The sequence below is a fragment of the Protopterus annectens genome, chromosome 5.part0 (assembly GCF_019279795.1).
Source record: "Protopterus annectens isolate FY-2018-M chromosome 5.part0, PAN1.0, whole genome shotgun sequence".
Classification (NCBI taxonomy): Eukaryota; Metazoa; Chordata; order Ceratodontiformes; family Protopteridae; genus Protopterus; species Protopterus annectens.
The window spans coordinates 1,907,998,191-1,908,025,690 of NC_056735.1; positions in this window are offsets into that span (position 1 = coordinate 1,907,998,191).

The window sequence follows — 27,500 nt, forward strand, 5'->3', positions numbered from 1 at the left end:
TTATCCAATGCTTGTGAATTTTTGAAATTTAAGAAATGCATCTCCTATTCTAGCACTGATTTTTTTAGACATCACTGTTACTAAAACTGATGAAGGCTTCTTAGACACCTGTTTATATAAGAAACCTAAAATAAAAAAAAACAAGTGGAAAAAGATCGTAGAAACAAAACCACTAATCCAATAAAACGATCGTGTCAGCACACAGGTTGCAAGTCCATAAAACATTTATTGTATAAATTCCACAAGCGCTTTCACCCTAACTCAATTGTAGGGCTTTTTTTACACTTGAATGTTGCTGTAGTTTCACATTCCAGATTTCACCTTTAAGAACGTAGTCAGGAATCAGTTCTTAAGAGTAGCAAGACTAAATACACAAGATAATAATATGTTGGAGCAAATGAAAATGGCAGTCAATGATTTAGTAGGTAGAGGCTATGACAGAATAGAAGTTCAGCTGATATGTGAAGAAGTAAAACAGAAAAGAGATACAGTTGCTGCCCCTATATTTTCAGGCCAAGAACACAGAAATATAGATAAACATATAGGACATGGTACATATTTTTGAAACAAACAAAAACTCAGAAGTACTTTGACCAATATCACTCTTTAGTCATTAAAAACATTATTCGAAAACACTGGCATATACTCCAAGATGTTCCTGCACTCAGTAACGTTATTATTCCACAACCTTTATTTTCACATAAGAGACATAGAAACCTAAAAATATATTATGTTATAAGGAACAACCTAGATCATGGTTCTCATTTAATTCTCATAAAAAAGGAACCTACAAATGTGGAAACTGCATGTTTTGTAAATATATTGACACAAGGAAAACAATAGTGCACCTAGTGACAGCCAAAGACTTTGAAATCAGAGCCTATGGTAACTGCAACACAAGAAACTTGGTGTACGTAGCAACATGCTCCCATTGCAATTTGTTCAATAGAAAAACTAATCACAAATTTGAAGATCTTATAACTAGTCACCTCTCAGAAATTAACAGCCATATACCCACTAATGATTTATGCAAACATAAGCTTGAGAAGGGGCCATCTCATAACTTTAAGTTTTCAATTTTATAAGTTCTATTTGAGAACATAAGAGGTGACAATATAATCCTTAAGTCTGAGAGAGCAGAACTAAATTGGATTTTACAATTCAGGGCCCATGCCATTCCAGGGCTAAATGGCATAGCCTCTTTAAAACGGATGCTTAAAGCTAAACATGGATCTCTGTATGTTTAACTCCAACATATTTTTGGCTGTATTATCTAATTGCATCTATTTTGTATGTATATTTTTAGTTTTGTATGCAAATATATATATATATATATATATATATATATATATATATATATATATATATATACATATACATACACAGACATGTTTATTAATGTAACTTTTATTAATGTAATTTTTATGCATACTAATAGCTATTTTTATCAATGTGCATCTTATAAACAAACATATGTATTTATAAATATATTTTTAAATGTATAGTTACAATATTTTATCATAATATCAAAAAAACAAAACCAAAGGAAATCAAGCTGCTTTAATAAAATCCAGCAAAATAAAGGTGGAAACAAGACATGGGCTCAAGTAACTGCTTCTTCATTGAATAGGGGCTATATAAACAATGGAAGACAGCCAAAAAACTGCAAGAAGAACACTAAAGGATTGAAAACATAGATACTGTTTCTTTTAAAATAGTGAATGTATCTAGTTATGAACCTTCTCAAGAAGAATGCTGGATTTTAAGTAAAGGGTGGAATTTTGTGCCTGCCAGAAGGGCAGAAAAAATGGAAGTGCTTAATAGTATTAGAGACTATGTAAGACCGTTAAACTTTAAGTTGTTTTTTAAAGCTACTCAAACACAGAGAGAACATTTCTGAAAACCTAGCACATTTAATCCACCCTTAAGAAAAGAGTTGGAAATGATCCTGAATAGTTGTGAATTGCAAATTATTGAAGCTCTTGAAAAATAATCTAGTTATAATTACTGTAACATGTATAGTATAAAAAACAAATTGTTTTTTGATTTTATTAAAAATGATCTGCGGGATTCAGTAAACTTCTATGCAGGAATAGCTTATTCCTGCACAGACGGGACTGTTCTCATACAGCACGGCAGTGCGCAATGCATATTCATGAAGGCGTGCTGCCATGCTCTAATTCATACACGGGGATGTGTACGAGCACAGGGGGTGTATCTGAGAGCAGTGCTCTCACAATACACATGTCCCCTGCGCACCACAATTGCCGTATGGCAATTTAAAAAGAGCGAGATCTCTCATCACACCTCTCAACCTGTTAGAGTAAGAAATCTGGACAAAGCCATAAAAATGGGAGGCAACTTTTGAATATTTCTATTACAAACTTAGAAAGATGATAGAATAACAGGTTTTCCTTGTGACCCATTAGAGTAAGAAATCTGAACAAAGCCATAAAAATGGGGAGCAACTTTTAAATATTGCTATTACAAACTTAGAAATATGATAGAATAACAGGTTTTGCATTAGCATGAATTTTATTGAAGGGTTGTTGTTCTTCTTTCGGCTTTTCCCGGTTAGGGGTTGCCACAGCAGACTTCCGGTCCGCTAATGATTGGCAGTAGATTTTTACAGTGCCAGCCCGATGCCCAACCTTCAACGAAGGCATGCCCATTCACGCATGTCTTTCAAATGCCACTTGACCATGGCATGGGGAGGACATGCAGACTCAACACAGAAGGTGCTTCAGCAAAGAATCAAATGGGAGAATCTCTTGCTGTGAGGTGATAATGCTACCACTGCACCACTGCAGCTTACCATGAATTTTCTGAAGGGTATGAAGTCTAAAATGCAAATGTCTGTCATTATTTTCAAACTTCAGTCTTTAATAATGTGCCAGAAAGCCACAAGTTTATGAAAAGTGGACCAAGAATATAATTAAAAAATCCGGACATACTGTGAAAAGTTATATGTCATCAACCTTTGCAAAGCACAGCCCCCCTACAAATAAATAGTTTTTTTTTTTCACATCTGCAATAAAGTTTAAGTGTAGTTGCGTGGGTGTGCTCTTTGCTTAGCTATGCTTAGCCCAGCTTAAATGGCACAAGAAGTTAAATAGCAATAGACATCCAAAATAAACAGTAGTGTAATAGTGTAGTGGTTAGAGCATATGCTTTGTACCTAGGCATTCATTTTGTATGTGAAATCAGTACAATTTTAATTTATTTGTATATTTATGTATTAAGTAACTTATATTTCTCAACCAGAGTAGTGTAGTAGGACCAGATATGAGGTGTTAGTGTACTGAAGTTGTGAAACTTCCATAGAAACACAAGTGTCACACAGACATAGTCACACAAAATGTAATATCAGAATAGCCTGGTCTGCAAGGCTATGGAGTGCATCATCATGGAACTCATTAACAAAGACATTGGGAACCTCCAAACACTTGACCTGACCCAGTTCGGCTTTGTTAAGGGCAGATCATGCCTACTAAACCTGGTTGACCTCTTTGAGACAGTCACCAAGGCCATAGACGAGGGAAAGGTGGTTCACACAGCCTACCTTGACCTCACCAAGGCGTTCCACACCATTCCTCACTCAGATATTATAGAAAAACTCACCAGCCTGAACATAAACCCCTGCGTCACAAGATGGGTTGCCAACTGGCTTACAGACAGAACTCACACGGTAAGAATAGCAGGCTCCAGATCCAACTCTAAACCAGTCACAAGTGCTGTCCCATAAGGCTCGGTCCTGGGACCCCTACTGTTCGGCATATACTTCTCAGAAGTACAGGCAAACACAGGAGGACTATGGCTAACCAAGTTCACTGATGACTGCAAACTGGGAGCCATAATTGACTCTCCGGCTGACACAAACATCCTCCAAAAAGGCCTTACTGAGACGGACACCTGGTGTTCAAGTCATCGCCTCAAACTAAATGCCAAAAAATGCATAGTCATCCCATTTGGGAAAAACAAAACACCCACAAATTACCATATAGGTGGCAGCCCCCTTAATACAGAGGAGGTAATAAGAGATCTGGGGACCAAGGTAGATAGTAATCACTCCTTTGACAATCATATTGCCAAAGTAGTTAGGAAATCCTTCTGTGTGGCCCATCTAATTACTAAAGGGTTTGCATCTAGAAATAAAGAGGTTATAGTGCCCCTCTACTCATCACTCATCAGACCCATCATAGAGTACAATGCCCCATTTGGGATGTACCTCACAAGACACTTCCAACAGCTGGAAAGATCACAAAAGTACCTTACCAAGAGGATTACTGGTCTCAAACATATGTCCTATGCAGCCCGACTGAAAAAACTCTGGCTGTACTCAGTGGCATATCACTTACTCAGAGGTGATCTCTGCCTGACTTACAAAGCCATGTCCAACTCAGAATTGATGGACATGCTCCACCTAAAGAAATCCAAGTCACTGCAAGCCACATGCTCTAGTGAGATAAACCTTGCCACAACAATAAATAGAACATGCTGAAGGGATAAAATCCTGTCAAAGAGACTCCCCATGCTTTGGAACAAAATTTCTAACTACATTAGGCAAAGCCCCTCACTAACACTATTCAAGAGAAACCTTGATGAGTGGATGGGTAACAGAAAATACACCCCTAGGATCATTTCATTGGCTCTGCTTGACAGAGGCTCAGTTAATTAATCAATGGGGCGGCAAAAGCCAATACACTCTGGCGAGGCTTATAAATGCCCTCGGGCAGATAGCCTAGTACCCACCTATGAACCTATGAACCTAAAAGCACATAGGGGGATGTTATAGAAGGTCAACATACATATCATTAGCTATCCTAAATGATGAATGAAACCCACCATCATAATAGTCCAAAAACTGAAAGCTGAACAATGCTAAGTTATGCTCAGCTAAGGTGAGGCACTATAAGCATTGCTGAAACATGAATGATAAGCAGGAATTATGGTAGCTAAGTAGATTTGCGCACTGGTAAGCTTTGCTTAGCAGCTACCTCTTAAGCAGTGTCCATCCTAGCTAAGCAGATGTGCCCAGAGTTTAGCTTAGCTCAACATTTTCAAAATCAACCAATAACAGCAAAGTTCAAGAAATCAGCCTTATTTAAACCTCGTAGCTGGGAATGCAGCCCATAACCAGTTGTAGCTCCTCGCTGCAGGCACCATGGCTGGAGTTGGAAAGGGTGTTCACTTTCGGGTGCAATGCTGGGGCATCCAGGAGTCCAGGGTCATTTTCAGACTCCTTGTGCAAAACCATGACGTGAGACTGCTGCAGGGCTAGTACCAGGGCCTGGAGTACAAAGCGGAGGCCTGGGACCATCTCACATGTGACCTCAACAGTGCTACTGGTATCCCTCGGACTGGTGAGCAGGTCCGGCATCATTATGCTGATCTGAAGCTGAAGAAGACAGCTTACAAACTGCTTTAATCACCCTGCCTGCATCAGCCACTGTTCTAGCCAGCAACAAAAAAAGAAGCCCTTCCAAGTCTCAAATCAAAGACTCTGTACACCATAGTCAAAGCAATGTAGCACTACATTACCTTAGTTGTACAAATGCTTGTTGATTTTTCAAATATACCATTCAGTATAGGCACTGAATAGTAGTGAAAAAAACTGCATTTACTACTTGAAATGTTTACCACCTTGTTCTGAATTAAACACTGTGGAAACAGTCAAGTATTTATTTCTAATTATACACATAATGGATAACTATGGTGAGATATAATTTGCGGTGGTGCAGCGGTAGTGTTGTTGCCTCACAGCAAGAGGTTCTCCTGTTCGATTCTCGGCAGGAGTGCGGGGAGTGCCTTCTGTGTGGAGTCTGCATGTCCTCCCCGCGGTTGGGTGGGCGTTCAAAAGACATGCGTAAATAGTCATACATTCGTTGAAGGTTGGACATCGAGCTGGCACCTCGGCATTCGTGAAAATCTACTGCCAATCATTAGTGGACCAGAGTTCCGCTGTGGCGACTCCCTAACCAGGAAAAGCCGAAAGACAAACAACATGGTGAGATAAATATCGGAAGGTGTATAACACACATATATACATATAAAAAGGATTCTAGATATGCATATGTAGATATGTATATATATATATATATATATATATATATATATATATATATATATATATATATATATATATATCTACACACACACAAACACACACACGTAGTGGAGTCGTACCTCAGCACCATACATCTCCACCTCTCAGTGCAGGGGGACATTATATGTAAGTATAAATGTGGAATGTTGCTACAGTAACAGGCTTTGTGTCAGCATACATGTTGTGAGGGAAGGCAGTTATGACATTTAAATGTACACCATCATTTATTGACAGACAACCTAACATCATCACAGTGCAGTACCACACAAATCACAGTAATGAGCCTGTAGAGTTGACCACACGTATGAGCAATAAACCTGGACAGTCTGAAACAATCTGGTCAGTCGAGAGGTATACACACAACCCCTCAGTGCAATAAAGCAGGACCAAGCCTGACAAAGGGGGGTTTAAAGCCATGGAAATGGGGATATATTACAAATACTGAAGTAGATAAGCTGACACAGTTGATGCATTCACACCCTCCTGTCTGTTCTAACACATCAGAACTGAAAGAGCACAATTCTCAAGCCCACTTACTTCCCACTAGCTAGTGATGTACATCTACACATCACATCACTGATTTGTCAGAAATGCACACCTGTCTGGACATAACATCACACTAGTGCAAGTACACTCAGCTGCAAGGCATGTCACCAAGCACTATGTAAAGTACAGGCAGACTGACACAACAGCAACCCACAAGTTTTGCTATGGGGGAACACACATGTAATTGCAAATATAGATGGCAGTACAGGAATGTAACAGCAAAGAGTAACAGACATCAGTGTGAAAGTGCACACCCACAACCAATCACACCACAGTCACAGTAATATACCGGTAAGCCAAATTCATAACCTACAGAAAATAATAATAATGTGTGAACAAAATCCATCATTATGTTTGCCAGTCACACACTACACCTACATATACTGGCCCAATTCACAGTGTAGTCTGATGTCTGGCTGTGGTATAGAACATGTCTCAGTCTGGCCCTACAAACATATAAGCTGATAGGTTACCAGAAACTGGAGCAGCATGCAACGTCAGATAGTAAAGGATCAAGAAATCTGACATTTACCCTACTCTGTACACAGACCAAATAACATTCACAGTACACTGCTAAACAATACTGACACTCTGTCAACAATCACCATAAGTATACAGACCTCACTACTGTACAGACTCCAAAAGAATGTCCAGGTTTGGTCCTCAAATATAAGGCCTCCTATACATAACATGTCTGGCAGTCTGGTATATCACCGGGATGATATCAGGAATGAAGTCATTAAATAATGATATACTGTACATATCCACCTCTTACTGCATGACATATGGAGAAAGGGTGACAGATTTGTTGGACAGAGGCACAAACACAGGGGCATTAGTGACATATTGCTGTTATAAACTGAGAAAATTGCTGGTGTAACAGGGTTTGTTGTAACATATGTCGCATAAGGGATATGAAGTCAGAAACAAACATGGATGTTACCATTTACTGACTGCAATCCTCAGAGTATGCTACTAAATGTACAAAGACAAAATAATTGTGAGTAACACACCAAATGTAAGACACCAAACTCTGGCCAGTCTGATGATAGCCCTACAGGTGAAAGTTATGTCAACCACATGACACCGTAATGTCAGACTTTAAATCATGCACAACAGCCATATCCATACAAACCCTGTAAACCTAACAATGCTCCATCCCTGGGATTCAGCAAACATCCATGCAGGAATAGCTTATTCCTACACAGAAGGGACTGTTCCCATGCAGTACAGCAGCGCGCCATGCATATGTACGAGGGCGCGCTGACGTGTTCTAAAATGGACACGGTTCTGTGTGCAAGCGCAGCTGGTGTGTCTGTGCTATGCACGGACACTAAATACACCGCCTGTGCTCAGAAAGTGCTGTACAGCACTTCTGAGTCCATACTGGCATAATATTAGAACTTAGCTCTAATATTATGCCAATATTTCAGTGTCTGCGGACACTGAAATGTAAAATAGAGCATTTCAGTGTTCGCAGACACTGAAAAAAATGGCAGTAGGAAAGCAATGCAGGTGTTGTATCACAGCCTCTGTGGCACACTCGCTGTATTGCTAAAGTGACGTATGGCAATTCTACAGTATGCAGAAGCAGAAAATGTGTACAAATGTATACATAACAGGGGATAAATCCCCCAAGTGTACACAAGCAAAACCCTAGTCCCACAAAATACATAAAGCCCATACTGTACATGTCATGAATCAGCATGAAACATACAGAATCTTAAAAGCCCAATCATTGCAGTATGTCACAAACACAGTCCCAAGTAGTCATGACAACACCACAATACACACCCCATAACCTACAGAAAATAATAATAATATATCCTTGTATATAATGCCCTAAGGGATGTTTATGTGCAGCAAAGTTGGTGTGTACATTACAGCTTAAACATACCATAGAAGTTAACTGAAAATAAATAAGGAAAATGTCCCAGCCATTATAGTGTAGTGGTTAGAGTTACAGCTTTGTATGCTGGGTTCAAGTCCCAAAACAAGCAATTTGTTTTATCAGATGAAACTAGTGTTAAAATTATTGTAGAAAGCATAAATTATGTAGCAATTATTTTTTGTCAACCAGGGTAGAGTAGCAGTTCCAAAAGTGAGATGTCAGTGTAGAAAAGCTGTGAAACCCCCATATAAACACACATGCCCCATACAGTATAGTCACACAAGAATATAATGTAATGAAAGCACATAGGGAGATGTCATGGAAGGTAAATGTGAAAGTATAAATGTGTATGTGCATATTTAATTTTATTTCATACAATGACTGGCCATTAACATGCAGAAATGAGTATGCTAATTGGCCAGCCCAAACAGGGTGCCTGCTGTAACTCCCAGAGTATGCAAATGGAAAAAGGTCCAGATGCCTTGACTATTTCCATTTGTATATCACCTGTGTGTATTTCCAGTCTGCAGAGATAGCAATGGGGAAATGAAGATCTCCACTGTATTTTGAACATATCTTGCTATGTGTGACGAGTTGAAGAACTCATATAACATAGCAAGATATCATAAAAAAATGCAATGGCGATCTTCCTCTCAACAGAGAAAGGAAGATCTCTGTTGCCTTTTTAATATATCTCACGGTTATATGATTGCATCACCTTGTATAACATACCAATATATGTTAAAAAATGCAATCGAGATCCCCTTATCTCTGTCGCTACCTCTGCACAGCACTAATGTACTATGTAAGTGTGGGAACATGTCCTTTATGCATGTGCAGTACATCAGAAATGGCCCATGATACAAGAAAACTGTGGAAGGGCAGCATGGAGGCATGATACAATGACATTACTTAAGAAAGGTAAGTATTGTTTACTTAATGTTATTGTAATAGCAATAACCCATGGGTGGGTGTGGGCAATGCTGGACTTACCCACGGTTGGCATTATATGATCATGAGGGCATTGCCCTCATGATCCAACCTCACCGACTGTGGGTAAATCAGCATTACCCACACCCAGCTGTGGGTTATTGCTTAAGTTTAACATTATACGTATGATATGCATAAATGTGCCTTAATCAGTTTTTATCCCTCAGACCTTGTTCTGCCCAGCAACAAAATAGTCAGTCCTGCTAAGTTTGAAACCCAGGACACTGTCCTCAATAATCACACCAACATACCATTAGACCTGTGCAACATTGTAGCTCTATAACAAACATATCCTGCAGCGAGGTCATGTCTCAAGTGTTGAACCTACGACCCTGAACATTTTAATCAGATGAATGTACCAGTACACCAGATGAGCTGCAGGAATTGCTATTGCTTTTTCAAACATATCATGCAAGACAGGCATACAACATTAGGGGGAAAGTGTTGTGGAACCCTTTGTGTGTTGTATATAGACATATAAACACACAGACACACACGCACGCACGCAGATATATAGATATATACATATATATATATATATATATATATATATATATATATATATATATATATTTATATATATATATATATATATATATATATAGAGAGAGAGAGAGAGAGACAGACAATCACTGAATGATATGATGATGGAAACTGACATGTCATGTATTTACTGACATAAATCCTTGGATCATCACTGTGATTTACCAGACAAACAGAAATAAATTGTGGAACTGAACACACACATGGACCAAACATCTGGACATTCTGTGGAAAATCTAGCTGTGGAGAGGTATGCTCAGAACCCCTTAATGCAATGAATATGGACCAAGCCTGACAAAGTGGGAGGACAAAGGCATGAAAATTGGGACATGTACAAAATACGTCAGTAGATAAGCTGAGAATGTTCATGTAGTAACAGTGTATGTCCTAACATATATCAACTGAAATATCACAATATCAGGACTCAATTGCTTCGCATTAGTGACTGACCTCAGTCCTCACATCATCCCATTGATGTGTAATGCATACATAACAGTTATAGGGACCAGACCAACGATATTGGCCATACAACTGGACATCCTATGAATATGTGGACATAACACAACAGAAAGGAAACTACACTGAGCTACGGAGCAATATCCAGACTACAATCAGACTGAAGTAACACTACCCAGGTCCAGCACTGGGGCTGTGCACATGCAGTAGAAAATATAACAGGCAGTACAGGGATGTAATACTATTGGAACACAGACACTGTTGTGAAAGTGCATGCCACCAAACAAGTGCACCACAGTGACAGTAACATACCAGTAAGCAAACTGAACATGACAGTATAATACTGAGAGCAACCACATACCGTTTGCCACTCACACATTACCCCTACATATACTGCCCCAATCCACAGTGTACTGGGAATCCGGAGGTGTTACATGACATGTCACAGTCATCCCCTACAAGCATACGGACCTGATAGACCACCAGCAGTTGTAGCAGCATGCAGAGTTAGATAAGTAAAGGATGTATGGCACTCATAGCTGCTACTCTCCCTACCCAGCCTAAGACACACCACACTGCTACACAACCTTGACAGTCTTTTCACAATGGCCAGACAGACACACAGTCATATGTGCAGGTTTCTACATAATTACCAGGGGTGAACACGTAACCCTATCTACCGCTGCACATCATGGCCAGGAGTCTTCCTGGTCATTGTCATGCTAACTAGTGTGAATTTTGTAATTAATGATATACCATACTTCTCCACTTCGTAGTGCAGGACATCTGGACAATGCATGGCATAGGTATGGGACAGGGGGCTGGAAAGAGGGACATATCACACATACTGGTGTTACAAATTGAGACAGTAGCTGCTGTTACATGTTTTCTTGTAATATCACATCCCTGAAGGAAATGATGTGTAGAACACCAATGGATGACAACATGTACTGACTACAATCCTTACATGATCCTACCAACACCACAAAAACAGGTGTTAGTCAAGGAACAGACCAAGCATAATAGGCAAACATCTGGCCAGTCTGTGGACAACATGCCAGTTGAGAGCTATGTCAGAGGCATATCACTGTCAGATGTCAAGTCACCCAGTAAATGCATGTCCAGACAAACCCTGTCAATGTAGCAACCCCCTATGTGTATAACAATGCTAATGACATACAAGCTGTACAGAACTCTGGAGCATTGTCCCCAGTGTTGCTGGGCTGTCTCCACATGTCCTGTCCTGTGAGGTAATTCCACCTATTGTTTGTGAAGCTGTAGCCCCCACACCTCCGTAATGTCCCCTGCATAGGCCAGGTAAATTGGCAAGGCCCACATGAAGGGTATCCCAAATGGTGGAAATAGCAGCTGTGTCCAGGCCCACAACACAATATTATGTGGAAACCTACATAGCAGTATGGCCTGAGCAATACCCAACAGGATAACATCAACCCCCCTCAAGGTATGCTGAATGCTTGTGATGGACAGCAGCAATACACAAACCACAGACTTGGTCCCTAGATTGGCTGTACAGGCCAAATCAGGAGCACACACCAACCTGGCATCACGTCAGCCTTTGTCTGATCAAGCATATAAGTTCACAGGTGGAGTACTGTAAGGTTAAGTATGACTAGAAATTGGAAACATCCACCAAGGCCAATCCTAAGGCCATCTTCACATATGTCTGCAATCTCTGAGGCTACATACTAGCCCACCTTGTAATGGTGGCCAATCAGGCCACATATACATACAACATAGCTATAGGTAACCTGCTGCAGATAGTGTTTAGGACAAACATCACCCCCTGGCTCAACAGTACTATAGCTGAATATGCACAGCACCAACACCCCTCCCCTCATCACCAGAGAGCAGGTACATATAGCCTACTGAAAGGCAACAAATGTAGGTATCCATGGCACCTGATAACATCCCTGTCTGCATCCTACATGAACTCAGGCATGTGTAGCCAGCAACATTACACACCATAGTCACAACAAGGCTTGGCACCATCCACACCACATCCACATGGAAGATGGCCAATATCATCCCTCGGCACAAGCATGAATGAGGAGTACAGGAGTAGAAAATTAAGTAGGCCTCATTGAGGGGAATATGACACCTCAGGGCCCCCAATGCAATGCACACAGATACAGTGCTGATATGTTACTTTAGTATGGTGTGGTCACGAGTAGTGGGTACTGGTATTCAATGTAGATGTGCAAGTTCTGTACATATGTTTGCCAAATGTATGAGGTCCTGTGATGTGTCTCCCTTGTTATGTCTCCCAGGTGCAATGTCACATTAGCAAAGGTCAACATTCTCAGCGGCTGAGACAAATATAGTCATAGAAGCCATACTACACAACCATGCTATAATGTTTGGCTGGAGCCAGCAACATCTGCAGGAGAGGACTGGACTGCGGGACGACCTTGTCCACAGGGTAAAGGATGTTGGCCTGCATGCATGTACATATGAGCAAGTCTGGCATCGTGAAAATTACCTGATATGCCATGCTTGGCAAAGGGCTGCAGTGCTGGCCAGGGACCACACAGACATGGGCCTAGCCTTGCAGGCTTATTGGCACCCACCGAGGAGCTCCACAGGTACCTTGGGCACCCATCCCAGTACAATATCAGAGTACAGACCCCCCACATACTGGAGTTGGTTAGCACTTAGACAATGGACGAGGAGTGTCCTTTAAGGCCCCAGTGTAGATTACTAGACTAGTGTAACAGACATACTTGTAATTGTAGAATCTACATACATGTGTCAGGTCAGATTGCAGTTGTGGCTGGGGTTTTCTAATGCACAGATGTGCACATCTTTGGTGAAGGACAGCACATTGTGTAGTATTGGGGGTTGTACTGTACATGTGCACACATGCTGCATCCATCCTGTACCAATGCCACTTGTGGGTCTGGTGACCATACTCCCCTCACACAAATAACTAGGTCCCTCCTTTCTGCTTGTGGGACGGCAGCCTGCAGCTAGTGAGTATGCAATTGTACTGTTGTGATTTGCCAATACCCTAGGCATGCGAAGGCCATGCCATGTACCATGCACACAACTGTCACTCATAGCCGTATTGCTTTATGTGCATGTTTACTTGCGCTGGGGTCAACTGCATTGCATCACAGTGGTCACCACAGGGGCATATCTGATGAGAATGCATCATCCCTGTAGCATAACACATGGACTGTCAATGCAAGACTTCTGAACAGAGAGCAACACAATGGGTGGACAAACAGCCTAAGGTAGGGACATGTGTGAAACATTACTGTCATACAGTGGATATAAACAGTGTACACACCCCTGTTAAGATACCAGGTATTTGTGATGTCTATACAAATTGAGACCACAATATGTCAGTATTCATCTTTTCCAAACTTTAATGTGACCTATGACATGAACATTCCCGTGTACAAACAATTAATCTGTTAGCCACCAGATATGGAGCATACAAACCTCACAATATGCTGGATGCATATGTGTGCACACCCTTCAAAGAATATGTTATTGCAGTAGCTTGTGATTTACTGACAGCATACAGTCTGCTTGGGTACACACCAGTCATCAAGTAAAGGCACTCTGACTAACACCAAATAACAGTCTACTGTCCACGTGGGATAACCATGACATATGCTCAGTTGCCTGCAACAGCAACACCCATGGCTTGCAGACAGCATACAAAGCAGCAAAGGGATCTCATATTTGAAAGCTATCAATCAAGAGTGGGGTATACCAACATTACCACAGCAGTGCATACACCATGGAACACAGTGGAGACAGTTGTCAAAAGGTGGAGTGAATATGGGACAATAATGCTGTTAACAAGAAGCTGATATCCCTCTAAAAATGATGACAACACATGTCAAGCCCTGGCCAGGGAGGTTGCCAGGGGGACATACAGCAACACCGAGGGAGTTGCAGGAACTCCTTGCTAGTACTGGTGTTTTGTACTACCTGTGAGAACACTCTCCCATATTCTGCATATGTCTGACCATTGTGTAGGGTCAAAAGATTGAAGCATATCCACACACCAAAACCAGCCAGGGGTGGATACAAATTGCAATACAGCACATCATGTCTCCCAAAGGCAGGTGTGAAAATGTGTTATGGTGTAATGAGACTAGGGATCAACCTCACAGCCACAATACCAAAAGGTATGTGTGGTGCACAAGCAACACCTCTCATAACATGAACACTAACATCCCCATGGTGAATCACACTGGTGGCAGCAGCCTGCTGTGGGACTGCTGTTCCACAGACAGAACAGGGCCTGTAGTCACGGTGGTGGGAATTCTTAACATTTCCTAATAACACCCACTTTTCCCCAAAATCCATCAGGCATCTGCAAGATCGCTGAGGATGAGGAGGTGTGTCAGCCTTCAACATGACAAAGAACTGCAGCATGCATCCAAAGCTACCTAAGAATGGCTACACCTGAACACAAACATGGGTATGGATTGGCCCAGCCAGAGCCTAGACCTACACCAGATAGAAAACCTCAGTGTGACCTGATGAGGGTTGTGCACATGAGCTGCCCTTGCATTCTGATATAGTTGGGTGACCTTTGCATGGAAGAGTGGCCAAATAATGCCAAGTCAGGAAATGCCATGCTGACAGACACATTCAGAAGAAGAGTAAATCCTGTAAGCCACTTACGAGGTGCTTCAACAACTTATCATTTTAAGAGTGTGCACATGTATGCAATCAACATATTGTACATAGAAACTATCTCTGCTTGCCCTACAAAGCCATGTCTGACCCAGCTCTGTTAGAAATACAACATCCAAGGATATCCCAATCCCTCTGCACCACATGCTCCAGAGACCTCAACCTCATTACCACAATCCACAGAACATGCCAGAGGGACGGATGCATAACCCAGACACTTCTCATGTTATGGACTAGACATCCCATACATGTCAAACAGAGCACCTCACTGGCCCTCTTCAAGAGAAATCTTGCTGAATGGATGGGAAATAGAGAATTCACCTCAGGGATCACTGCAGTGGCTCTACTCCACAGAGGCACTGGGAAATAATGCCAGGTGGCACAATGACAGGGTAATCCTCTGGCTAGGCTTGTAAAGGCTCCAGGGTCATTAGCCTAGTACACTCCTATGAACATATGAACCTAAACATCTGGTTATCCCACAGACATCTGTACAGAGGACTGGAATGGCCTACACAATGGTCTAACATGCTGCATGTGAGGCAGATGCTATTACCATGCTAAATAAGGTAATGCCATCGGGGGGTGTTAGACAGGCAGGGATGGTACACCAATCAAAATGTTATAAGTCAAACAGAATGTGATCTTTGGCCAAAGGAACACACACAGTTGCCAGTGCTGAGAAGAGAACCTCTACCTGTCTTGTTATTTCTACTACAGTGCTACACAGTTATCAGACATGCCACAGAGCTTACATGAGTTCTTTCCATCCCAAGTAACTTCTTAGGTGAATGACATCAGCAGGCCTAGTAAAGTAGTGTAATGGGACAATTACAGGGTGGTACACAAATCTAAATTATATAACCCACACAGTATATAATTCTTTCTCCCTCTCTCTCTCTCACACACACACACACACACACACACACACACACACACACACACACACACACACACACACACACACACACACACACACACACACACACACACAAACTTGCCAGTATTCGGATTAGATCTCCTGCCTATCTAGTTATGTCAACTATAGTGTTTTGCTGCTCTGTACTCACTGCAAGCTTACTGAGCTTTCACATGGCCAAATCTGCTGATAACTGCACAGCTGAGGTAAAGTATTACAGGTGGCAGTTAGTCTGCCTCCCGTTCCACCCTTACATCATGCTAGGTCTTTCTGTCTTGCACTTCAACTGGCCTTATGGCTTGGCACTTCACCAGGTTAATGTATCAATAAGTGTGGCACAGCTGGGAGCCATCAGCAGTACTCATTCATCACAGAAGTAGCCCCAGTACGTACTAGTTATGTCCACCCCTCTCAGCATGATTGCTGGGCAGTTTTCTGTGCTGTCACCCATTACCCTTGCGCACTTGTCCATTCTGAGGCACTGTTGCAACTACCTCATGTACACAGATAACCCTCCCCTCTAAACTCCAAACACTCAGACCAGTGGGAGGTGCCCGTATATCACCCCATGTGGACATATGCACTCTCCAGCAAAGACTGGAATAGCAGGTCAAGAGGATAATATCAACACCTGCACCACACCATGTGGAACACATAGCTCACCATGACACCCACTTTGAGAGCCATGACATACAATGAAAAGCCACACACCCACCTTCACAGAGGCACTCAATGAACATTTTCCAAAGAGCACAGACCAGCAAGGCAGACACGCACTCAGACACTATGACATGGCACCTGCCAAGAGACACATATTTAACATACACAGTGTGCCCCTCAACCTAAGCTCCTAAGGCTAACCACCTTGCACAATTCAGTGCTCATGGGTAACTGACTACTGAGGCAAGCTCATATCCCACTCACTAAGTTGAATATGGAGCAGATAACAGCCAAATATCTATCACATGCCAGCATCCAACACATGATGCAGCCAGTCATGGCACTCCACAACAACTATGAGTATCACTCTGTATCTATTTGGGTGTGAGTGACCTGGGGCACACCTCCCAGGACTACATGACAGGAAACAAGATTGAACTCTCTGATTATGTGGTCCAGACAGGAGTGACAGTAGCCCTGAGCAGTATACCACCGTCACCCAGAATTATGCTGCGGTACTATCAACAGATGATTGACTGCAACATTGGCTTACATGTTTTGTATCATTCTCAGGGGATCCAGTATCTGTCTGCTTGGGATGACATGATTGACAGAACTTAATCCCCCAGATTCATGAAGCTCCATGCTGGAATAGCGCTTTTCCAACACAGAGTGGTTTGTGTACGTGTAGAGCAGAATGCGCCTTGAATATTAATGAATGTGCACTGCTCAGCTCTTACACAGAAATGGATCTGTGTACCAGTGCAGGGGGTGTGTCTGAGAGCAGAGCTCTCACAATATACATGCACCTGCATGGAAGTCAACAACAGTGAATGTGTGTGTCCATGGACACTACTGTTAATGTCCATGGATAAAAAAAATTAAAAAAAAGTAAAACAGTAAAGCACACATGATACATTACAAGGATGTAAGTGCAATATTTAGAATCTGTCCCTATTTGTTCCACCATTATTATATACTTTCCCCTGAATGTGTGCAAGTACAAGGTAATGAAAAGCCCCTGTCATGTTATCAATGTTCACACAGCCCTCCCACACAGATAATGGTGCAGAAAGCAATGCCCATACCCATAGTAAATTAGTCAAAGCACACTTTTTTTTTGTTTGTGTTTTCATTTTATTCCCCCTCTGCAATAAAGTTTAAAGTGTACTAACAAAATAAATAGCCGTTGCAGGTTTTGAACACAGGACCCCATACATCATAGTACTTAACCGCTATGCCATTTGAGATGTGAAGTACTTTTCCTAGCATATCATGCACTCTGGTTATTAAACATTAATGGAAAATAAATGTCAGTCCTAGGTTTTGAATCCAGGAGCCCATACACCATAGCCAAAGTAATTAACTAGAACACCATAGAATTTTACGATGTTTTTCCCAACATATCATGCAGTCTGGTTATTTAACATTAATGGAAAAAAAGTCAGTTCCAAGTCTTGAACCCAGGACCCTATATACCACCATCAGAGAACAAACAACTGCACGAGTTGCTCTTGCTTTTTCAAACATATCACACAATAGAGGCATACAACAATAGTGAGAAAGCTCTGTGGAAACATTCATGTGTTGTATACAGACAAATATACATATCTATATATAAACATATACATATATATCTATACCTATCTATCTCATAATCTGATATATTTGTAGAATGTTTTATATATATATATATATATATATATATATATATATATATATATATATGTATAGTTTTATTTATCTTTATAATGTGTGTGTGTGTGTGTGTGTGTGTGTGTGTGTGTGTGTGTGTGTGTGTGTGTGTTGAAATATATTTATGGAAACATAGTGACACACAGACACACATACACACACACACACACACACACACACACACACACACACACACACACACACACACATATATATATATATATGTCATTCTAAGGAGATCTAGTATCTGTCTGCCTGGGATGACATGAATGACAGACCTCAATGCTTTGTCAGAGATGGCCTACATCTGTCACCCCTGGCCTTCTGGATACTGGGCAAGACTCTTGCCACCCTTATAGTGTATTTTGTAGGCTGTGTTCCAAAGACTAAATTGCCACCATAACAGCTACAAAGAAATGCAATCTGAGAGTCATGCTGCTCAATGCTAAAACTCTAAATCTCAAAATACACTCCCTCAAATTTCTCCTTAAAATGGAGAATTTTGATATTTGTGCTGTAACAGAGACCTGGTTCAAGGCAGCAGAAAGCACCCCTGCACTACCAGTCTATAACTCATTCCACACCTTTCATCCCCAGAACTTGGACCAAAGCTCCAAAGGCAGTGATCTTTCCATATTCATAAAGGATGCACACGCCTCCAGACAGGTAACCTAACCTTATGCATCTGAGATACTTCAGGTGCAGCTAACATTGGGTAAAACAGCGATTCAAGTCATAGCCTGCTATAAGTCCCCAACCATGTCCAAGATGCACACTCCACATTCCTAAGCACCCTGGAGAATATTAGGGTCCAAACTAACAATCTTCATACTGGGCGACTTCAACTACCCCTCCATTAACTGGGAAAACTACTCAAGTACCAATACACTTGCCCAACGCTTTCTGGAATTCATAAATTCCAATGTCCTGGACCAGATCATTCTTAACCACACTAGAGGTAGCAACATCCCTGACCTAGTCATTACTAACATGGGCAACTGTTGCTCTACACCAATAGTCAACTCCACCCTGGTTAGATCCGACCACAAACCAAACAACTTGGAAATCCACATCCCTCCCACCACCATGAAAAACTTCTCAAAGCTAACTTTGGGCTCCTAAAAACTGAAGTGGCTAACTTCATGGCACCCATGTAAATGGAGAATAGTTCCATGACTGCCAAATCATACACCAATGCACTGTACGAACATATACACCAATGCATGGATCTTGCTATACCCAATAGAACCAAGATGCTCTCCTCAGAAAAAAAGGAAGCCAATCTGATGGTCCTCTGCCATAAACAAACTCTACAACATAAGGAGGAAACTGATGCAGAATAAAGTGAAGTCCCAAGACTGGAAAAACACCCTTATCAGCCTCAGCAAAAGCATGAGATCCATCTTCAAATCCTCTAAAGCTAGCTATGAAAACAAAATTGCAGCAGATAGTAAAGACAACCACAAGACCTCCTATAGTTATGTAAAGAATTTCCATGGCTATACCCAGATTTGTTCTGAGCTATTGCACAATGGTACCTCCTATACTGAGTCAACAGATATTGCCAGTATACTGGCTGACACATTCAGTGCCAACCTTTTCTCCCCCCCCAAAGGAATGATCACAATACCAGTAGATTGCCAGGCACCCAGTATTACTGCTGCACAGGTTAAACCAGCACTGTCCAAGGCCAGGAATACAGCTTTTATGGGACCTGAGAATTTCCCTGTCTGTGTTCTACATGAACTACAGAGTGAATTGGCACATCACCTGAGTGCCCTGTTCAGTCACAGCCTCACCTCAGGCTTTGTCCCTATCAAATTGCACACTGTCACAGTCATAGGTCTCTGCAAAGGAGGAGTTACTACAGACCCCGGGAACTGTTGTACCATTAGACTGACAAGTCTGATATGCAAAGCTATGGAACGCATAATTATGGACCTAATAAACAAGGATATAGGGAATCTCCAAACTCTGGATCCTGCACAGTTTGGTTTTGTGAAGGGTAGATCATGCCTGCTCAATTTGGTTGACTTCTTTGAGTCAGTCACCAGAGCTGTGGATGAAGGCAAGGTGGTTCATACAGCATACTTTGATTTGGCCAAGGGCTTTGATACAATTTCACACTCAGGAATCATAGAAAAACTCAATAAGCTAGGCATCAACCCCTGTATCACTAGGTGGGTTGGAAACTGGCTCACAGATAGAACCCACAGTATGAAAGTAGCTGAATCCAACTCAGACTGCTGACTAGTCACAATTGGAGTCCCACAGGGTTCGGTCCTGGGTCCCCTCCTGTTTGGTATCTACTTGTCTGAAGTCCAGGCCAACATGAAGGGACTCTGGCTGACAAAGTTTGCCGATGATTGCAAGTTGGGAGCTATTATTAACTCCCCAAGTGATGTTGACATCCTACAGAAAGGCCTCAATGAGACCAACTACTGGTGTCAGAAACATAGCCTTGGGGCGTGGCCAAGGATGAACACAGGATAGCAGCAGATTTCTTCAGCTCCACCAATTTCATTACATTGACAGGAATTAATTACTTAAAAAATTAATTCTTGAAGTAATTTTCTTTCTAAATATGTTTGTTTTATATAGTTCTTGAACTATATCTAAAAAAGAAAGGAAATCTTAATAATATTCCTGTCAGAAATTACTTTGGAAATTTTCCTGTCAGTTTATCAGTCTGAAATGAGTTCCAGTAAGACAAATTCTCAAGACTCCAGCATCAAGAAAGAACTTCAGTCTCTGATAATTATAGTCCAGCAACTTACTGCTAAGATGGATAAAATGGATACTAAAATAGACACTTTCATAGAAAAACTACAAAACAAATAGACTTGTTACATATGGACCTGCAACAACAGAAGATCCAGATGACAGGCATAGAAGAAGCTGCGAATGACATGGAAAATAAAATACAAGAACAGGAAATCAACATTGAGTTGCTGCTGAAACAAAATACACATTTACAAACAAAGCTGGATGACCTGGAAAATAGATCTAGGCAATAACATTAGGATTTTTGGACTGCCAGAAAATATTGAAGGTAACAATATTACTTCTTTTTAACAACATGGCTCCCTAAAACTTTAGATTTACCAGAAGCATTCTCTTTTGGTATCGAAAGAGCACATAGATCTATAGCTAATACTAACTCTAACAAAAACTATCCTAGATGAGTTATAGTTAGATTTCTATCATCTTTGATAAAGAGATGGTTCTTAAATCTGCTTGGGCTAAAGCTCCTGTTAAATTTAATGAGACAACTGTGCGTTTTGACAATGACTATTCTTCCATGGTAATTGCTAAAAGAAATGTTTTTCTGCCACTAATAAGGGAGCTTAAAAAAGCACAGTTTAAAACATACCTTCTGTTTCCTGCCAAGCTTAAAATCTTCCTTCCTGATGGTCCTAAGGTCTTCGATGATTTAGACTCTGCTTTACTGTTTGTCAGAGAAAAAAGGATTTTGGATAAAATAGAAGAAATGGAATGGGCTAGTTCTTCATTAAAGAGATTGGCAACTGAAGCTTCCTGGAAGACTTCAGAAAAGAAGAAGAGACTAAAAAACAAATGATTTGTTATATGTTTTTTTTCTCTCTCATCATTTTAGTTCATTATTAATCTTTTTGAATATAGTTCCTGCATTTCCAGAAAGCCACAAATATTTTGGAAAAGATTTAATCAAAGTTATTCTCTATGTGCAAAGAAATGTTTTGTTTCATAACCAGTCAAAATGCCTGAGGATTTAATGGCAGGCTGTGACTCGATTTGTTTTCTTTCTGAAAAAAGTAAGGTTAGTAATTTGATACCTTTTTTTTCCTTCTTTTATTATTTTCTTTGTTTAAACAATGACATTCTATTTAGATTATGTAGTGGGTAAAGGGTGGGGGAGGGCAGGAGAGAACAGTAATGAAAATATCATTAATAGAATAATAACATATTTATTTCTTGTAAAAGTTTATAAGTTCTTCAAATGCTATTTCTAATTATACTTTCTTGATTATACTGCTTATGCTTGTTTGTACTGCTTATGCTTGTTTGTAAATAATCTGTCATGCTTTAACTAATAATAATCAGAACTAAATAAGAGTAAATAATATGTTTTATTTTTAACTCTATTAATATAAACAGTAAGTAACATTCCATTGTATATACTTCTTACAGCTTTCTCTTACATTTTTTTATTTCTGCCTCACTCCCTTTTATTTTCTACTCTCTTTTCTTCTCTTTATTAATATATAGAAATGTTTTAGACTGTGTGGGCACAGTGAATAATAGGATTTGTATGAAAATTGAGTTGGGAGAAGAATGCTGAGTTTTATTGCTTCTTGGTAATTTTGAGTTTAATTTCACTTGCATAGAGGCTGTGATGATCTGTGGAATACATTGTGGAGGTTCTGTCATGTTTAGATGCATTTACACTGCTAAATGAATGTTTGTCACTAGTTTTTAATAAGTTTCCCGCCAAAATGTTAAGAGAGACAATCTGGGATGTGGGCTGTCTTATGCACAATGTCCTTGAGTTACCTCAGAATCTTCAAATCACAGAATTCTCACAGAGAAACTGAAAGCAGTTAGTATAAACATTGACAAGGTAATCACACTGACACACCACAGATTCAGGAAAAATACTCTGTTCATAAAATATGTCAGTTATAATGAGTTTAAATGATGTAGATTCTTGTAGTAAGTAAATGTCTTATTTTAGAAGGCATAAAAAATGAAACATTTATTTAAATGTTTTTGAAAATCTACTTAACAGCAGCATAATAATCTGTGTTAAAAATTTGTGTTCCAAACATATACTTTACTATAACTCATTTAATTCATCTGATTGACAAACATAAATAATCTTATAACTCTATTCTGGAAGAAATGTCATGTGATATATTTTAAAGCAGTAGGTTAGCATGATTGTAAAATCTGGTTACCAATATGTGTTTGCTGTGCATTATTTTGTATAAAGCAGACAGATTTATTCTAGGGACAGCAAGTAGGATAGTGCTCTACTAACACACAACTCAGTGAGATCATATATATATATATATGTGTGTGTGTGTGTGTGTGTGTGTGTGTGTGTGTGTGTGTGTGTGTGTGTGTGTGTGTGTGTGTGTGTGTGTGTATGTATGTGTGTGTGTGTGAGAGTGTGATGGCTTTTTTTTCTGAGAATCTGCATAACTATCCAATATGATTTATAATAATTTCTATGAATACAATATTTTACTCTATTGACAAAATGAATGTTTGCCACAAGTTTTAATAAGTTTCTCGCCAAAATGTTAAGGGAGACAATCTGGGATGTGGGCTGTCTCATGCATAGTGTCCATGAGTTTCCTCAGAAGCTTTACTCACAGAATTTTCACAGAGAAACTGAAAGCAGTTAGTATAAACATTGACAAGGTTATCACACTGACACACCACAGATTCAGGAAAAATACTCTATTCATAAAATATGTCAGTTATGATGAGTTTGGATGATGTAGTTTCTTGTAGCAAGTAAATATCTTATTTTAGAAGGCATAGAAAATGAAACATTTATTTAAATGTTTTTGAAAATCTACTTAACAGTAGCATAATAATCTGTGTTAAAACTTGTGTCCCAAACATATACTTTACTATAACTCATTTAATTCATCTGATTGGCAAGCATAAATAATCTTATAACTCTATTCTGGAAGAAATGTCATGTGATATATTTTAAAGCAGTAGGTTAGCATGATTGTAAAATCTGGTTACTAATTTGTGTTTGCTGTGCATTATTTTGTATAAAGCAGACAGATTTATTCTAGGGACAGCAAGTAGGATAGTGCTCTACTAACACACAACTCAGTGAGATCAGATATATATATATATATATATATATATATATGTGTGTGTGTGTGTGTGTGTGTGTGTGTGTGTGTGTGTATCTATGTATATATGTGTATGTGTATATGTATGTGTGTGTGTGTGTGTGTGTGTGTGTGTGTATATGTGTGTGTGTATATGTATGTGTGTGTGTCTGTGTTTATGTGTGTGTTGTCTTTTTTTTTTTTTTTAGGTAATTGCGTAGGTGTTTCTGAGAATCTGCATAACTATGCAATATGATTTATAATAATTTTTATGAATACAATATTTTACTCTATTGACAATAATGAGTTTAAGTAAATGCTCATATACAAACAATTGAAGAATTTTTGGAAGCTGTTGATAGAATTCACATGACAGAAAATAGATGCATCTTAATGCATGTAATGTCTGAATCATATTAGCCAAAGTTTTTGATTTAAATGAATGTTAGAACATAATTTTCTCTTCTCTTGATTTCTAACATTAAGATTATTTGAATGCTATTAGAATTCAAGTGTTATATATTACATAGATCTATATAATAGTATGAACAGTTTTTAAAAAAAAAAAAAAAGTTTATTTTAGTTTATATGATGCTGTTTTACCAAATGTGTAGTTTTGTCTTGATAGATAATTGAATAGAAAACTGTTAACCTCAGTTAAATATAACTAGTATTAAAATGATAAGGTGGTAGCTGAGGTACTGCTGCTTAGGGTAGGGGGTTAACTTGAGTAGTAAATACTGCTCTAAGTTGGAGTTTTCAACTCCAGGCGGGATGCAAGGTTTAATCCTTACATTATTTTCACTTGTTCATTGTTATATGTATATAGTTTTGACATCCACAATATATTTTGTACACTCATTGTCACTACAAACAAAATTGAATCCTATACAAAATCCCATAAGAGATTTAATAAATACAGCTATATTTAAAGGTACACCTAAAGAGGAGATGTAACATTATTTATCTTGTTATTTGTTATTTCGATCATAAGATTCTTGAGTTTTAAAATGCCAAATGACATCTTTAAAAGGAATTTCTTTAAACATTAATGGATTGAATAATCCGTGTAAAAGGGCAAGCCTAATAAGATACATTAATCTACACAAGGCCAATCTAGTCTTCCTGCAAGAAACCCATCTCTTGAAAAAGATATTGATAAACTAGCCACTAATAAGTATGCAGTATTGGTTAGTTCAGAGCACACTCAGAAAAAGAGGAGTGGCTATTTTATGGAATAAAAGTATGCCCATTCCTAAAACCATTAAGTCTTATCAGGATGACAAAGGAATGTTTTGTATGGTTACAATACAAATTAATGGGAAGACTTACACTTTAATTAATGTATACTGGATACCTGGAATTGGTATTAATACAGTGAAACATCATATTGATAAGATCATATCATTCTCTATAGGGGATATTATTTTAGCTGGTGATTTTAATTGTATACTACATGAAAGTGATACTACCACTATAAAGAAAAGAAGAATTACATCTAATGCAAAACATTTAAATGATTTTGCTAATTCTTATCATTTGAATGATATTAATAATCAGATAGAGTCAAAATCATTACCATACACCTTTTTTCTAACAGATACAAAACTTATTCAAAAATAGATAGGGTCTTTATTTCTAACCAGATGGTAACAGATTTAATTAATTCCAAAATCATTTCATGTCCTATATCTGATCATAACTCAATTGTTTTGAATTCATGATAAAAATACTCATAATGTTCAGATCAAAAGGATACCAGCATACTTAACTCAGCTAAAGACTATAAAGAATATATACTTTCAGAAGTACAACATTTTCTAGACATAAATAATACTCCTGAAGTCTCCATTGTCTATGTTTGGGATGCCTTAAAATCATATCTATATGGACAAAGTATCAGATGGTATAATAACAAAAAGAAATCTTGGGATAAGGAATTGTTAGATATTCAAAGTAAACTAGACTCTTATAAACATAATAATAAAGAAAATATTATGGACAAGAAAGTTATTGAAGAAATAAACAAACTAAATGAGAAATACAAAGAAATTTTAACTCATAAAGTTAAAATAACTTTAGAGAAATACAAGTTTTTGTCTTATTCAATAAGCCCCAAATACTTACATAGACTTAAAAATAAAACAAAAGATTGAATAAACAAAACCATATCAAAGAAATCTTTTCTCTAAGGAAAAGAAGAATGTTTCTAGTATACCAGAAATACTGGATGAATTTAGAAATCACTTTCACAAGATTAACCATAACAACATTAACATGGAACCTAAAGATAAAATAAAGGAGTTTATAACCACAAACATGAATAAAAAGCTTAATAAACAACAGATTAAACTATTGGACAAGAGTATTTCATATACAGAAGTTATTACACAAATAAATAAGCTTAAATCAAACAAAGCACCGGGTAATGATGGTATTATACCAGAGATATATAAAATCCTTTCTAAAACTACATATTCATTAATACATAAGGTTTTTATTCTGGCCCAAACTGAGTTAATAACCCCCATCTTGGCAATATACATTTATTTCACCAATTTTAAAACCTAATAAAGATCCAACTAGATGTTCTTCATATCGACCCATCTCATTACTTAATGTTGATTATAAAATGTTTATGAGTATTTTTGCTGATAGATTGAAGACAATTATCCCGGCATTATAGACATAGATCAGACGGGCTTCATTGTAAATAGAAATACTTTTGATAATATAAGAAGAACTTTAACATTAATTGATTTTGCAAATAGGAAAAAGAAAGATTTAACACTTATTAGTCTTGATATAGGTTCAGCATTTGATTCAGTAAGTTGGGACTATCTGTTTACCTTACTGAAGTGCACAAATTTCTCTGATGCATTTGTAAATTTAATTGAGCATTTATACAAAGGCAGCTGGCTTATATTAAGGTAGGAACATATGTTTCACAAAAATACCCATTCTTAAAGGTACAAAGCAAGGATGTCCACTTTCTCCACTATTATTCACTTTAGTAATGGAGCCTTGGGCTAATTTGATTAGAAACAGTACTGACATAGAGGGTTTTGAAATAGAAGAAAATACAACATCAAAATTCAACTTTTTGCAGATGATGTTCTAATTACATCAGCAGGATCTAATTCTTCTATGCAGTCTTTATTTGATAAAATGATGAATTTT